The following is an 18,192-nucleotide window of genomic DNA, read 5'->3' as shown; positions in this document are numbered from 1 at the left end:
AAGGTGAAAATGTGCCCAAACATGTTTTTGAAGTCTTGCTGAATAATCTTTGGAGTGTGTAGAGAGGAAATGGCTGTAAATGTAAATAGAGTAAGCCCTGGCAAAGTCTGTGTTGCTTCCTCTTGAGAGAATGGTGATTCTGCAGAATTCAGAACAGCAGTGATAGTGAGAGGGTGTGGTTTCCTTTAGTACATCATTCTGTGGAAATGATGTGTTTAAAAATGAAAAACTCAGCGTGCAGTGTGAATCATAGTCATCAGATAATAGTAGTCAATTACTTTCTGTAAACTATATGTGCTTCATTTATAAATTCAAAAAGTGGTTTGTGCTGCAGCTTCTAGTTTTTCAGCAGCATTTCCCTGATGGTCCAATGAGTTTGAATGGAATGTCCTGATTTTAGTATCCAGAAGGTTGTCCTAGGGCAGGGGTGGCCAATCTGCAGGACACGTGCCACTAGTGGTACATGGACAGTTCCTAAGTGTACATGCAAAGTTGCCTGTCACAGCCAACGCAGGGCTCCATGCAGGTCCCACCTGCACTTTGCTGATTTTGAGCAGTGGTTGTTTACAGATCATAGAATGAAGTTTTACTTTGCTGTTATTTTCCAATGTCTTTTATGTCACATTAGTGACTAGGGAACAAAATACATGTTTAAATACTTTTAGAAGTAGTCCTTTAAGATTTTCCTTTTAAAGCCTTAAATGCAGCTACCATGGGCTGCTCGGATTTGTGCCAGCTTAAATAGGTGAGGTATACCCAAGTAGCCCTATAGGTTACTATATAACCCTACATACTGGATGTTGGCGGGGTATGGGGGATAATATCCTCTTAGCCCAAGGTGACCTCCAGTAGCTTCCCAACTTGTGCTGGATAATGCAGAGGCCACTGCAGTCTGTCTGAATCGGCACAGGTTAGGATTGCACCCTTAGTTGACAGTGGAAACATAATTGGTAATCCTGGTGGGTCCGAATGAGAGAATAGAGACATGATGTGCAGGATGGGATTCCGCCCTGCTCTTTGCTTATCTGTGTGGGGGTGCACTGTCCTTCCCCTGTTGGAGTGATGAGGTAAAGTTTCAGTAAGGTGTCTGGAGTTCTTCTGGGGCAGAAAACTGCATTCAGGATACTGTGAAGACAAGAGTTAACAAAATATCTTACCATACATATTGTGAGGGGTTGTTTGTGCAAAGTGTTCCCTTTGTGCCTTTTCATTTTGGTTCCCATCATCAAAGTTTCCCTTTGGGAGACCAGAGAGAAATAGCCTCATGCTGTGCATCTGATAATCTGAACTGTAGCCTCTCTCTTGCAGTTCACTAGGGTTGGTGTGCTGTGATTGGCTGCTGAATGTTGTCTGTATGCTCCATTGTAGGAAAATGGGTAGGACATGGGGTTGGCAGGGAATGCAGTTGTCTGCTGTTTTTTCCTTATCCTAATCCATTGTTCTTTATGGCAATGGTCTTCAACTTTTTCCATGCCATGACCTAAATAAATATGAGGCTGGGAACCCCCTGCCAATCCTGCCTTCTCCTGGGACACAATTCCCACACCCCTGCCTGTTCCATTTCCCCCACCTCTTGTGTCTTCACAACAACCTTGTGAGGTAACAGCATGAGCAAGGCTGGCTTCAGGAGCTGCGGAGCAAGAAAGTGAGAAGAGGATGTGCAGGGCTATATCAAGAACTCGGTTTTGATAAGGCAGTACCATTACTGGATTGGATCCAAGCCCTCTCTTCCACAGGTGTTGAAAGGTTTCTGCAACCCCACTGTGACCCTCATGGCCCACAGGTAGAAGAACACTGCCTTATGTGTTACTCTAATGCCAGCTCTGTCATTGGTGTAGCTTATTTTTGCCATCAGGGACATGTTGTACGTGGACTCCTCCTACAAGTCTCCCATGTCAGGCCCCAATCTCCCTGTTTAGGTCACTCCACTGGCAGTGTTGCACAGGCATCTGAGTAGTGTTCAAGCTACACTGGTACAGTGTTACACCAGCATCCAGGGTGCTTTCCTTGACTGGCAGGCTTGCATGGCTGTTGTTGCACCAGTGTACCTGGCATTACGCTGGTGTATCTCAAGGATAGGATTGTGCCTTAAGGTTTTAAAAAAGCCCTTAGTGGGCAGCCTTTTTGTGGCACTTGTGTGGGTGGGGGGGGGGACTTCAGTTCTCCCTTCTGCTGTGTCTAGGTTAAGTTAGACATGTAGCCTTAAGGAGCTGCCTTATATCTGCTCAGACAAAGGTTCCAGCGGACTATGTCTTCTCCGTATGGAAGTAGCTCTCCAAGGAGGTCTTTGTGGCAAACCTTTGCACATAACTTAGCCATAGTTGTGCTTCAGCCTTTCAATTCAGAAACAGTTGAAAGATAGCAAGCAAAACATTTCATAAACTGCATGAGTTCTGTTAGTCCTCTTCCTTCTTACTCCTTCTCCTCCCCCCACACCACCTGTCAATCCCCATAATTCACAATCCCACTTTGTGAACTTTCTGTTGAAAAGCGGCATACTGTCCAAAATGTGGCACATACAGAATGTTCCTTCAGATCAAGTAGTTCCAGAGGATTTAAGCAAAGCAAAGCATACTCAGCAATAAAAAAAGGCTTTATGCCAATAAAGGTTTCATATATACATACAATAAAAAAGCAAATGAAAAATTTGCTAGGAAATCTTATTGTGTTTCCCTCCTCATGCTTGGAAGCCATACAGTATACCAGCTATCTTCAACCAGTGTGCCTCGAACAATCCACAGGCATGCTGCTGGAGTTTGGGGCAAGGTTTATTAGCAGGGCCATTGGGGAGGGTGAGAGCACCCCACTTGCAGTGTATTGTGCCTTGTAAGTTGTCAAAAAACTGATGCCACACCTTGACAATTTCAGCACCTTGTCAGTGTGCCATGAGATTAAAATGTTGACAATCTCTGTAGTATTCTAATGAAGATATTGTTGTGATGTCAATTTTAATAGCTTGAGATTCATCCATTAAAACCACCTTTTCAGGCATTGGAGGAAAGAGGGCAGTCTGTCATGAGAGAGGCATGTGACTAAAGCACATGAGGTTCAAAGCTTCTTTCCCAATTGTGGTCTTGAGAAATAACAGAAAGTTGACCGTGCTGATCTTGTTGACACTAGTTTGCGTAGCACCTTCTGAGTCACAACAAAAGCTGACTACTCTAAAACTGTCATGGTTTTGCTGCATCTTGCATTGCAAAAGGACCTAATCAGTAAATCACATGAAAGGAAAATAAAATGATTGAGCTACAAGCCTATGAACACTTTCCTGAGAGTAAATCCTATTGAGTTCAGTTGGCCTTCAGAGTAAGTGTGCATAGGATTGGGCTGCCAAGCTTATAATCAAAAACATACCTGGGAGTAAACTTCATTGAACTAAGAACCCAATTCTATGCATGTCTCCTCAGAATTAATAGTCAATAGTCTAGTTATAGTCAATGCAATGGGGTTTACTCCCAAGTAAGTGTGAATAGAATTGCAGCCTAAGGGCCCAATTCAGACTGGTTAGTGCTAGCTCAGTGCCAGCATTCAGTGTTCACAAACTTGCGGTAAGGCAGGCCTGCAACACTTACAGCTGGACCCTCTCAGGTCTGCCACCCCATGAACAAAGGAGTACAGTAAGGAAGGGAACATTTGTTCCCTTACTTTGGGGCTGCATTGTGGCTGGATCAGTTTTGGAGAGTTGGATAGGATTACACCCTTAGACTGCTACTGCACTTCTGAGGCTGCTCTTGGATCTGGGAGGCAGGGTGACCTGTCCATGAGGGCAGCTGGTATCTGGCACAACAGAAGCAGATTTGGGGTGCCTTCACACTGAGTCTGGCACTGCTGCCTCCCTTCAACCCATTGCCTCTGCAAGCTGCAATGATCTGCTTCCTGCGCCTCAAGTGAGAAAGAGAGCATTCCTTTACACTGAGGAGGCCTCCATGATTGCCCCCCTCCCACAGGTTGCGGTGCACACCCCATTGACATGACTGCATCAGCACTGGAAAGTCAGATAGAATTGGGCCCTGGGAAACACGTAGAAGCCTGGTTAAACAACTATTTTAAAAAATTAGCAAAAGTCTAGATAGATAAAAACATGTTTAGTAGATCGCCAGGTAGCATGGCAGGCCTCTAGCGTTTGAGAGACTCGGTTATTGTGGGTGGTTGGGAGAGACATGGCTAATTAGTCTCTGCACTAATTGGGCCACGGCAATGTCTTAACAATAAAAGGGGCTCACAGTCTTTAGGTATGCTGCTTGGCTGTGAAACATTCCAACTTTGCAACCTATCCAACTTTGCAGTGCTGATGCAGCCCCAAGGGAAGGGAACAAATTTTTCCTTACCATGAGCAGGCCTCCATGACTGCCCCCCCCCCAACTGTGGGATGCAGTGCATGCTCCATTGGCATGGTTGCATCCGCACTAGAAAGTGGGATAGGATTGGGGCCTGAGAGGAACAATATAATGGAGATATTGAATCTAAAATGCTGCTTTGTCACAAAATTAAATATAACTGAGTGGAAGGGAGCCTTTAAGGTGCCAAGTCACTTAACTCTGTTTTGTGATCAAAACTAGCAGCATGAATTGTCTTATTCCCATTGTCACCATGGAGTTCTCTACTGCAGAAGCTCCATAGATGCAATAGCTGAACGTCACAATTGCCAGCTCAGCAATATATGTTGCTAAACATGTGTTGCCTCCTGCATTGATTCATAAGATAATTCATAACCATGGCCCCAAAATAAAGAAGTTCTGAGCAACAGATAGCAAATTCAAATTGGGCAATCTGTGACTAGGAAACAGGTCTTTGCTCAAGCATACTTGCCTGGTTCCTTGATTCATCTGTATTTGTGGCATCTGGTTTGTACCATGTGAGACTAGTGGGAGAATGCATTGGCTTGCAACATGCTGAATCCTTGGAGAAGGCAGTGCTTTGTTTGTATCCTACTGAAGGACTGCATCAGGTCTGTGTCTTGTTTGTAGCAGGAAGAGGATTCACTGCATGGATTCACTTGCATTGGGAATCCATCAAAATATCCACTTCATCACCTACATCAAAATAACATCAGCCACAATCTAGAAATAGTTTTATTAGGCCCAACTAAAAGACAGAATCGTAAGTGATGTTTTGAGTTCTCCAGAACTCTAATCAGACTGGATGTGAAGCAAACATTGAGTGTTTAACATACAACCTGATGAAGAATTGTGGAAAACTAGAATGCTTGTGTCTCTTTTCTTGGTTCAAATAAAGGTATTAGAAGATCGTGGCTTTTTGATGTTTTTTTTTTGAATGGACCAATGCAGCTACCTATATATCTATCCCATTTTTATTTTAAAACTATTGCAACCCACTCCAAGCATCTGGGATGAAACAAAACAAATCTTTAAAGGAAATATAAAGGGTTTCAAAGTAGAAAAAAGTGACAGAAGAAACACACACACACACACACAAAACTTCAAATGACATATATAACTTCAAATGTTATATGACACATAACTTCAAATGTTTTAGGTTACTTGTATTTATTTGATATTATTTCTTATTGAGCAGCTGGGTGGAATACTGCCTGCATGGATCCACTAGCCTCTCCAGAGGTAAAAGGGTTAGAGACTTGCTGAAATGTCAGAGGCAGCGCTAACATACCTGAGTGTTCCAAGTGCCCACCCTCCCCAAGTTACATGCCTGTGCAGAATTCTGAACCATTGTTTTCTGTTTTATTCCTCCCTCCTGAATTAGTTTGTTTGGTTTTCTGAAAAATTGCTAATTGTCTAATCATGTGATACACTGTAGCCAAATCAACTTCTTCTCAGACAGGTTGTATCATTCTGGCCAACCTGAAATAAAACTTATAGCAATGTTTTCTTCTCTGTGTAGGAACAGTCTAAAAGCCAAGCTAAACCATATGGTTAACATACTCATTGTCTCATAGGCAGTGGCACTGCTAGGGAGGTGCGGAGGGTGTGATCCTCACTGGGTGACGTGCATGGGGGAGGTGACACCACGAGTGACCAAAATCGCAGTTTGTAGGAATAATACCATCATGTTATATACTATTCAATGTGTGATTTACAGCAGAATGCAATGAAAAAAACTGGAGTGAGATATCTCCACTCTATCAAATGTTATGGCCAAAATACCAGAAAACAAAAATGCAAAAATGCAATTACATTTCCTTAATTCAGAACAGACCAATGAGACTGATTGTTCGAAGAGCCAGTGAGATTATTAAGTCACAGCATGGAACCAATAAGGTTGACACCTTTGGGGGGGGGGGAGTGACACCACTAGTGACCAAATTAGCTGAAATCTCTATCTTTAGGACTAATGCCATCATGTTATATACCAATTCGATATGCAATTTACAGCAGAATGCAATGAAACAAACCACTTTGAAATACAGGTCCAACCTTGTTATATATGGATTTTTTAGACACAGATTTGACTCAACACGAATGGCCACTGCCACATGAGAAGGAATGTGCTGATCCCTGGAGAAGGGGAAAAATGCATCCCTTTAAAATCATAGTTTAAAAAAAAAAAAAACTGCTTTTCTTACTGTTGTAGAGAGACAGTCATGTAAGCGATTACAGTTATAACCTAATTATCCATGGATTTTTCTATCTGAATGTGATGAGAAGGGCCCTTTAAATTAAAGGAAAACAGTTGTTTAACAATAGCCTCTTTAATATGAGAGCAGGCAGGCAGCTGACAATCCATCAATTATTCTCTCTCCAGGCAGCTTCATGCCAAGGCATCTACCCCTTCCTTCCCCTTGAGCATGTGAAAGAAAATCACTTTGCATTGGTGGGGTTGATGGCTTGGAGTGAAGCCTTTCTAAGCATCTGGAGAGAGACTGGTTGATGGATTATCTGCCTAGTATCTCTGTTTTACATCACAAAGGTCAGAAAGGCAGTTTTTGAATCGCCCAGCAAAGAGTCATTGTTTTTTAAATGGATTTGCTTTAATGTGATTTTTGCCATCCATGTGAGTTCTGGGAATTGAACCCTCCTGAATAATGAGATTCAATCTGTATCTCTGTCAAAAGTTATGACCAAAATTCTATCGAAAGGTATGACCAAAAAACCAGTGAGGCAGGGTGATGGTACATCACCCCACCCACCACCCAGGTTGTTGCCCCACCCACTGCATGGGAGGAGATCCATCATGGGGGAGACACACTGCCCTTCCATACCAGGTGACACAAACCCTAGTGCTCTTATGGGTTCTTTCACCTTTTCAAGCTGAAGTCCTGACTCAGATTGGAACTACTGTGTGGGTGGAGGAGGGAAGTTAAGCCTTTGTATCCCTGCCATTTTCTCATAGAAAATTCTTATTTATTTATTTATACAGGTATTTATATACTGCCTTTCTTTGGTCGTCAGATTTCTCCTCAGACTTTAATCCAAGGCAGTTTACATAGGCAGGCTGTTCTAAACCGCCATAGGGATTTTTACAATTGAAAGTTCTAGTCTTTCATAGAACTCCTTCCAGCTGGATTCCTTCCCAGTCTGGTCTCTCTCTGGCCCTTCGCTTCCCACGCTCCACTTGACGGCAACTCCTCTCTGCCACTGAGGGTCAGCTCATCTGTATATCAGTGTGTCGTCAGTTCTCGGGTACTTCCGGTTGTTTCGAACTGGCAGATCTTCAGGCATAGAAGGCAGCAATTCTACCAACTGAGCCAGACCTCCTGCCCCTCTGATTCTTCCCCTCTGATGTGGCTATTTGTCCCTAAAAGTACTATTTTGTCATTGGGGGATATAGCTGCTTTGAAGAGGTGATTTTATCATGGGCCAACAGCATGGGTTCAAGAGTTTAAATAACATAGGGTGCAATCCTAACCAACTTTCCAGCACTGACCTAGCCGCAATGCAGCTCCAAGGTAAGGTAACAAACATTTCCTTACCTTGAGGAGGCCCCATTGACTGGCTCCCCACTGCAAGATGCAGTGCACGCCACACTAGCACAGCTATGTCAGTGCTGGAAAGCTGGTTAGGATTACACTCATAGTCTCAATCCAAGTCCCTCCCACCCCAATAGCTCATATTTATACTGACTGCAGCAATGTATTAAGAAGTTCTGTACTGAAATGCTTCTTAGTACGAGTTACAACTTAATTCTGAAAGTATGATTATCCAGGTGCAAGGCAAAATTACTAGCAAGCTACTGTAACCTCATAAACATCTTTGACTCATGCTTCAGGAAGTCCTTCCTCTAGTTACCGTCCAAGACAAGACTGGCTTGTAGTTGTTTCAGTGGCTTCTTTGGCCAAGCATAGACGGACCTTGTTCAGTTTTAGACCTCTTCACACCCGCATACTGAGGACCAAAGGGATGAGCAGATTTTACTCAACTTGTAACAGTTGCAGGCATATTAATGCTCCTTCCTAATGGACCTTATGGACCTAAAGGTGACATTATGATTCGCTGGATCTTCACATACTATAATGCCTTTGGATGTTGCACTGGATGTTATAATGCCTTTGGATGTTGCAGTGTACCCTTGCCAATTGGTTTAGAGGTGCTTTTTCAAGTGGATGCCCCTCTTTTATTTAGCAGGGGGGAAGTACTCCTAGCTGGCCCTCCTTACCCCATCAGTGTCTTTTCTAGTGGCTGTCTGCTGGTGTTCTTTTGCATCTTTTTAGATTGTGAGCCCTTTGGGGACAGGGAGCCATTAGTTATTTGATCTTTTTCTGTAAACCGCTTTGTGAACTTTTTTGTCAAAAAGCAGAATATAAATACTGTAAATAACAACAACTCAACAGTGTACTAGATAACAAAAACAGAATTCACCCATTTAAAAATAAGTCTTTTGAAGAAGTACCTACTGTTGGAATAAAGAGCAACTCTGTTGGACTAATGCCCTGCCTGGCCCTGTTGGATCAATTCTGTCTTTCCAAACCTGTTGGAACCTCCACACAAGACCCTGAAGAGACTAATTATCCTCACCTCTACCACCAATAGGTCCTTAACTTGGAATTTCTAGGCCTAGGATTTGTTACTTCATCCATGCAAAATATTTTGTGCCACATTGGGCTATTGATACACTTGTCTTTATCAACAGTCGTCCAACTTAGTTGCACTTTGTGGTGATCCAACCTAGGTTCTATTTTCAGCTTTGGTTTCTAGTTCCTTTATATTCTTTTCTGGCTTTGCACACACTTGTTCACTATCTCAGAAGGCCTAGGGATTACTTACATGCCCTCACCCCCATATGGAGGCCACTATAAAAGTCATTATCATTTTTCACATTTTTATACCATCCTTCCTCCAAAAAGCTCCAGGTGGAACACATATTTCCTTCCCTCCTTTTGTTCTCACAACACCCCTGCAAGGTAGGTGAGGCTGAAAGACAGTGGCTGGCCCAAGTTCACCCAGGAAGCTTCATGGTTGAACCGGGATTTGAACCTGGATCTTCCAGGTATCAGTCCAACTCTAGGACCACTACACAATCCCTTCCTGTGATGCTGGTTGCCACACAGTGAGTTGACTCACTGTGTCACTACATCCCAGTGCAGACTTCTGTTTCTGACAACTCATGGAAAGGGCAGAAAAATGCCTTCACGCACCATTTAGTGCTAAGGTGAGTGAATTAAACCAGCTCTTATTCTTTGTTGTTGACAACAGACAGGATCCATTGTTCTTCTAAGTAAAAAAGGAAGGATGCAGGAGATAAAATTGCTTGCTGTTTGAGTTCTTTGGGTGGCAGATCTTACAAATACTATTATTAATTCTGGTATGAGTGCAACATATCATTACTCAGACTCTTGCCTGACTCACTGGGAACCACACCTCCAGTCATCGCACAAAGTAGGCCTTCTCTCAGCAAGCCTAATGGAATCAGAAACAGGCCCTGGTGTATACAAAAGATTTTCCTTGAGGTAACATGCTTTTATCATGATATTTATCCTGGAGACATTATTACCGTGGAACAGAAGCAAACTACCTCAGGACACATATCTTATTAGAAATCCTTCAACCTGCTGTCCCAGACTCATGCTTCTTCAAAGTGGTCAAGACACAAGTCGTCATACTCTTTAGAATTTTGTTGGAGTGCTTCCAGAGTATATCAAACACTTCATATGTATTGTCCATGATGCCTGAGAAGGAGTGGCTTGTCTAAGGAGTGGCTTGTCACAATCCTATGCATGTGTACTCTGAAGTAACTCCCATTGTGCTTCACGGGGCCTACTCCCAGGCAAGTGTGCAGAGGATTGCAGCCTTAGTGAGTTCATGGAGGAGCCTTTTAATCACAGCTCAGTTGCTCAGCCACTATGCTTCACTGGCTCATAGTCTCTCAGGGAGTGAAACATTGCCTTACGTATGAATAAAACTATAGCATTAAAGGCCAGCAATACACTGAGGAGAATTCAGTAGGATGCGACTGAAGGAAGAAGAATCCGCTATTACAGCAAACAGGTCAACTTAGAGCTTAAGCAGACGTGACTAATCACATCATTGGTCCTGGTGTGCTTATCTCCCCCCCCCTCCCCCCAATAGCACAAAAGAGCATGATCTGGGTCAGGAGTACAGGAGATGGAGTAAACCTTAACCTTATTCCCTATCTCAGTCATAATCTAAATAGCACACATGGTGGAGGGCAATTTGCACAGGATAAAATGTTTCTAGGACACCAATGGAGAACAGGTTTATTAATGGCTACTAGTCACAATGGCTATGTGCCTCCAGGCTCAGCAGCACCATGCCTCTGAATACCAGTTACAAGGGAGCAATGGTGAGAGAGAAGAATATCTTTTGCACCTGCTTGTGGGCTTCCCAGAGACAGCTGACAGGCTACTGTGGGAAATGGGTTGCTGGGCTAGATCAGTGCCTTTGGTCTGATTCAGCAGAGTTTTTCTTGTGTTAAATGAAATTTTAGTTGTCGTCCCCCCCCCCCCGAAAGTAATACTGATTTGGAGGGGCTGATTTGATTATGGTTTGCTCAGGTTAAGGCTGCAATCCTATCCACACTTACCAGGGAGTAAGCTTGCTTTGGAGTAGACATGCATAGGTTCTAAATCCTACCTCTGGTCCTAATCCAGATTGGGCTGCCACACGTGTTCTTTACAAAGGGCAAAAACCAAGTACAACAGGGCAAATTGTATAAGTACAAACTCATCTGGACTGGCCCTTGCATGGTTCACACAAAGGTAGTAAACCATGTGGGGGTTGAACCACTTTCAACTGCTCATGGGGACTCACATGACTGAATGCTCTCCCTTTAGTGAAAAGAATGTCATGCAAGTAAAACAAAAAACTAGATGCTATATTTAAGGTGATTACTTTGACCTAACACCTATGTTTTCAATTTGCAGGGATTTATTTTTATTCTTTTGTAGGGTGGAGCATCACTCATGTGAAGTTCTGACTGATATCAGCGCCTGCTCAACCATGAGGCCAACTCAAGCCTTAGGCAGCAAATTGGTGGGAGGTGCCCAACTTCACCCAGTGGAGTAGCTGGGTCATTTGACATCTGAGGCCCATAAATTTTTGTCACCCTCCCCAATGTCAAAATTACTTTGTCAGCAGGCAAGGGCACCTGCCAGAATGGGAAGCAAATCGCTCACCAGTTCGAATGGGAGCTCAGGTCTAACTGTCAGGTAGATCTGGGCTCCAAGTCCAGATGGAAGCCCAGATCTACCTGCCTAGAAGAGATTGCTCCAGAAGGCAGTTGGAATGGGAGTCCATGTCTACCTAGCAGGTAGATCTGGGCTCCAAGTCCAGACGGAAGCCCAGGTCTAACCACGAAGCAAACCCTGGCCACAGAGGCCAAAGATCAAACAGGAGTCCATGTCTACCCATCTGGTTGACCTGTACTCTGGAATTTAGGTAGTGCTCATGCCCCCCCAAATACAAACACTGGATCCACTCCTGGTGTCACCACCCCAGGGTGTCACCTTGCTAACACCTTATTGGTTCCATGCTGTGTCATAATAATACCTCATTGGCCTTCTGAACAATCAGTTTAATTGGTCTGTTTCGAGTTAATGAAATTGTACTTTTTGTTACATGAGACAATTGCATTTTTGTTTTCTGGTTTATTGACCAAAATTTTTGATAGAATGGAGATATTTCGCTCCAGTCTGTTTCATTGCATTCAGCTGTAAATTATGCATTAAATGGCATAGAACATGATGGTATTATTCCTAAAAACCATGATTTTAGTGATTTTGGTCACTAGTGGTGTCCCCCCCCCTCCAAGGTTGGAACCCGGGGCGGACTGTTCCCCATTAGCTACACAACTGCCTCCACCCACCCACCTCTACTACTACTACTACTACTTCTACTACTTCTACTACTACTACTCCCCAGACTGGAAAAGACAGAGGGAAGAGGAGGAATTTGGACTAGTAAAAAGAAGAGGGAGACAAAGCAGAAAAGTGAGCACTTTCACCCTTCCTCTTCTTTTTCCACTCCATGGAGTGGGAGAGGTTGGCACATCACCAAGTTAAGTGGGGCAGCATTTGGCTCACTGCTTCAGAAGCTAGGAGGTCTTAAGCTGGCTTTGCCTGAAATTATGCCTATTTGTTTGTTTATTATTGTGAATTCTGTATTAGAATGCATACTGTAGAATGCATACTGTAGGGGTAGCCAAACTTGCTTAACCTAAGAACCACATACAATAAGCTAGAGATGTTTGAGAGCCACAAGAGAGATGTTTGGGTGCCAAAATATTTAAGTATTTAAATTCCTAAATACATTATTCACCATGAACTTTAAACTTACTTTTCAATCCAGTGAACTCTACATTTATACCCAATAAATAATTATAAAACTTGAACATTTCTTATTTACCTTTTACAAATTATGATGCAAAAAGGAGCTCAGCTGACATATTTGTGAGAACTGCACATTATTAGTCTAAGAGCCACATATGGCTCCCAAGCCATGGTTTGGCCACACCTGCAGTATAACATGGATTTAACTCTATATTATAGCGCAATCTGAACTTGCACTGGAAACAGGCAGGCCAGTGGGCCTGCACTGTATCCCATGCAAGTTTGGGGCTGACTGCAGGCCAGCCCAGGGCAAGGGGAAATATTTTCCTTTACCCTGTGTCATGCTGCAGCAGCCCCCATGGGTTTACTCAGATCTGCACAGCAAATCCAAGCAGCCTGGGACTGCCCTGAGCCACCCAGGAACATGGTCAGGATCCGGCATAACTGCCGGGTTCTGATCTCACCTCCTGCTCCCCGCCTGTCCACAGTCCTGCCCGCTGCCCACACTCTCCCTGCCATAAAATGTCTCCCTCCTGCCTCCTCGCCACCCTCTTCACACCCCCTCCAGACTCCTGCATCAGCCAAGCTCAGCCAACACAATTCATCCTCTCCCTGGAGCCCGTGGTGGTATGGAGAGGCCAGTGCATGTTGGTGCACCGGCCTTACTCCCAGAAGAGTGGCGCAAAAGAGCTTTATGACACTTTGTGCAACACTCCTGGGCAGGTGAAAGGAACTTGTGTCAGCTCAAGTGAGGGTCAGGATTGCACCCTTAGTGATTTATCACAAATCACACTAATCACAATGATGTTTCTAGAAGTTGAAGGATCAGTTTCTGGAAACTTTATTGTGATTAGTGATCTATACCACTGGTTCTCAAACTTTTGGCACCAGGACCCACTTTTTAGAATAAGCATCTGTCAGGACCCGCCAGAAGTGATGTCATGACTGGAAGTGATATCATCAAGCAGGAAAAATTTTACCAAACCTAGGCTGCAATACTACCCACACTTACCCAGGAGTAAGTTCCATTGACTATCATTGTTAAAACCATATACATAGTAGCCTGTTAAAAGTACAGATCTGTAACATTTCCCCACATGCAGTCACATACTATGGGAGCATCAAGTCTAATATATTAAAAATAAAATACACATTGAAATGAATGGGGACCCACCTGAAATTGGACCACAACCCACCTAGTGGTTCCCAACCCATTGTTTGAGAAACACTGATATACTCAGCACCTAAACACTGAGCATAGGTGTATAAGGTTTATACACCCAGTGAGGAAGGCTGCCATTATTTTGCATGAGGAAGTCATTCAAAGAATATTTGAGCAAATGACTTGTTTTCCTTTCACGTGTACTTATGTGGCATTTTATAATGGGGTGGTTACTACAGCAACACATGCTAGGAGTGTTTTCAAATTGAAAAATTGGGAGGACAGAAACCTACAGACAATGTTTTGGGTTTATGACTTAAACCCAAAAACTGGAAAATGCAGTCATTCAGAAAATCTTCAATACACATTACCTCTGTTGGGCACACCCTAGCAGAGAAATTCCTGGCATTAGGAGTCCAATTTAAGATACAGTTTGGGGTGATTTTTTTTTACATTTATGCTGGAATAGCTGTAATGTAACTAGGTACTGGGCATGATTATTAAAGTGACATTAAATGATAGCTTATCATTTTGGTAAGCTTTGTGAATGATTTTTTCTGAGCTTCATTCAAGGTGAATTCAAGATTCTCCTTACAAAAGGGAAAAATGTTTTTGTTGTGGAATTGCCAAACACTGAAAGTTTTAAGCACTGTGCCAAATCACACAGCACTTTCGGGGGCAAATCACCGATACTGGGGAAAAAAACACAGCCATATTAGATATGCCTGAAGATCAGGAAAGAGATATGATGAATGAGTGTTACTGAGAACTGGGCAAAGATTATGACCCTGTGGGGCAACTATGACCATGATTCTTATCATGTATTTTTTAAAATTAGGTAGACTTTGATCATATGTGTTTTGAGTATGTAAAACAAATGTGATAATTGTTTTTTAAAAATCACAACCAGAAAAGAAGTGCATAAATACTGCAAAACTATTTTTACTCACTCTGCACATCTGGCAGGCTGCACCACCCTCCCTATTCTGTCTCATACTAGACTATCTAAACTGTGCTTTAAAAGCATGTTTGGAATGTTCTCTTGCATCTCCTTCACAGTAAAGAGTCCATACTATTCATACATCCTGAGCTTGACTGCGTTTCCACTTGGTTAATTGTGAAGGGAGTAACCAGTTGTATTGTAAAAACAAACTGAATGGTATTTTAGGTAGTGCTATTTCTATTCTAAATTGCTTAAAGTTCTACTGCATAATGCCAAGATTGGTTTTGCAGTCAATCTGCCATATTCGGTACTTATTAATTATTATTAATTATTAACAGTATTTATATACCGCTTTTCAACTAAAAGTTCACAAAGTGGTTTACAGAGAAAAATCAAATAACTAATGGCTCTGAGACCACTTTGTGGAACCTTCTACAGAATGTTTGCCACTTTAATCACCAAACCAAGAAGGAATTGGACAGATTTATGGAGGAAAAGTTATCACAGGTTGCAAGTCTTGATGACTATATGCAACCTCTGAGCTTTAGAGGTAACCTATCTCCGAATGCCATTTCCCTATGCAGTGCAGATGGGTCAGAGATCAGTACAGAGCCATGTGATAGACATTTCAACCAGTTAGACATATTGACAAGGAGGGTAGCCAACCCTTCAGGATTGGTATGGAGTCTCCAGGAATCAACATGACTCTCCACATGACTACTGAAAGCAATCCCAGATATTTTAATAGGGCCTCTTTGGCTTCATTATATTGTGACTCACTGGAAGAAAAAATAATTTCAAGAGCTTCAGTGAGAGTTGACAAGCCTACTGACCAATCTATCAACAGCTACTAACAAGTCTATCAATAGCTACTAGTCATGTGGGCTCTATGTTACCTACAGATTCAGAGGTAGCGTGCTCCTAAATACCAGTGCCAGTCTGTGTTGACAATTATGCCTTAAAATGGACCAATGAGCCGACTTGCTAGGGACCAGTTGCAGGAGTGGGCTATTTGGCTCTATGTTCCATTTCAGTGCTTCCCAGGACACCTGGTTGTCCACAGTTAGATTCAGGATGCAGGGTTAGATGAACCTTGGTCTGATCCAGCAAGGATCTATATAATATCTGATTGTACACATCCAGCTCCCATGAACCTGAATCTTGAAGCATGGGAAACTGCCTTATACTGTACTGAGTTAGGCCAGTGGTACATCTAATTTAGAGTACAATCCTGAGCCCGCGCAAGTCCCCAAGAGTGTTACAAACATACCATAAAGCACATTAATGCCTCTTTTAAAGCAAGCTGGGTCAGTGCAAGAATGTGTGCTGGAAGCCTCATCCAGCCACAGAGGGGGTAAGTTTGTGCCAACCCAGGCAGACGGCATGGGGATTGGTGGCAGGTGTGGAGAGGGTGGTTTGGGGGGAAGGGCAGACCAGGAGGTGAATTGGGCCTGGAAGAGAGGTGGGATCAGCCATGGCAGTGCAGGCCGAATCCTAACCCCCATCCCTGGCCCAATCAGTTTTACATGGGCTGTTCAGCTTTGCATTAGTGAAATCACTGGCATGGATCTGAGTAGCCCCACAGAGCTAGCTGAGATGTTGCTAGGGGTAAGGGGGGAAAAATCCCCTTATCCCAAGTTGCCCTCAAGCCAGTACCAACCTTGCGCTGGATACAGCACAGGCCACTCAGCCTGGCTATTACAGCACAAGTTAGGATTGGGTTGCCCATATTGTCAACTCAGACTGGCAGCAGAACTTCTCCAGTCTACCTGGAGACTGAACTTGGGACCTTCTGTAAGCAAAACATGTGATTGATCATTAAGCCTCTCCCTTCATACTTCGTTGGATCTCGCTCTCAGTCTCCCTTGCCAGGAAGATTACAGATGATGGTGAAAGAATATTCCTTAATTACTGAATAAAAATTGCAATATCCTACCCCAAAAGAACAAATGTCCTCAGTAGCCTCTAAAAATAGCCCTTTTTATTTTTATTTATTTTTAAGAAAGCAAGCTATTCTATTTAAGTTGGTGCTTGACCAATATTTGTTGTCCATGAACTCAGCAAGGACGGCACATGCAGACTAGCTACACCTGATTGTCATCACTTGACATTTTGTGTGGTGTTTGCAAAACCATTCCAGCAATTTCTAAAACACTTACAGGAGAAGAAATATTTGGCAAAAACGGAACGTGAAGTAAGATGAAGTCTAAGCGGAGGGGAGAGAACTGAACTTAAAAAAATACAAGATAGTATTCTTTATTGTAACAGACAGATGACACCTGTAGTTCATTCTACCTGGACTGGTAAATATTTGTGGCTAATAAACAAAATGTAAATGTTGTCAGAGAGCAGACAGCACATGACAAAAAGTCAACTAGAAAGAGCAAACAAAACAGTCCTTAGCAAGACCAAAGATCTGAATGACTATCATGTGACAAACATAGAGAGGAATGTAGACTTGGAGACCATCCTGACTCTCTTTGCTGTATAGTTATTTTGGGCAGTAATGGACCTTCCCCACCCCAATGTGTGACGCCCATGGCTGCTGTTTGTCCTGCATGGAAGATGTCCCATTGACATCAATGGGTTTAGGACCGCGTAGGAAAAAAAGACAGTTGGTACAAAACCATGGTGGAGAAGACATTCTCCAACAATCAATTGATTCAGGAGGGAGGGTGCAGAGGTATTTAGTAGCCTGAATATAGGACTTATGCAGCTACCTTCTACTGAGCCAAACCTTTTTTCCATTAATTCAGTATTGTCTGCTTTGACAGTGACTTTCCAATGTTTTGGACAGGAGTCTTTCCTGGTCTTATCTGTTGATGTCAGGATTGAATTTAGGATCATTTGCAGCAACCAGAAGAGTTAGGACAACCCATGGCCACTGGGACAACCCATGGCACCCCTGTGAGTTTGCTATGGTACCTGAGGGTACCACAGTGCATAGTTTGGGAACCACTGCTGTGCTGTACTTAGTTCATGAATGGCAGACAACTCTCCCACCCACAAGGCAGCTTGACTTGCACTGGTGATCTTTCCCTTCAAGGCACAGCTTGCAGGAGAGAGTTGAATTTGTCCATGCAGGACATCAGTGAGGCCCAACAAGTCTGAGCTGTCCTACTGGAAGGTGCCCCAAATTGTTCAACAATGCACAGGGGTTCACTGGCAAACAAATGAATGTGGAAAGACTTCCCTGAGTTTGAAAGATGGAAGTGACTGCCCTAATGCCCCTTCATCAGATAGCAGCAGATAGTCACTAAAATAACTCTTATAACTATCATGCTCAACATCCATTTGAAATTATATTTAAAAATTATCAAGATGACAGGGATGCCAGTTAGGAACTGGTGCAGATGTTTCAAACCATAGGTAATTATTGGCACCCAA

Source organism: Tiliqua scincoides, chromosome 2 (genome assembly GCF_035046505.1).
Source record: "Tiliqua scincoides isolate rTilSci1 chromosome 2, rTilSci1.hap2, whole genome shotgun sequence".
NCBI lineage: Eukaryota > Metazoa > Chordata > Lepidosauria > Squamata > Scincidae > Tiliqua > Tiliqua scincoides.
This window is presented reverse-complemented; position numbering follows the sequence as displayed.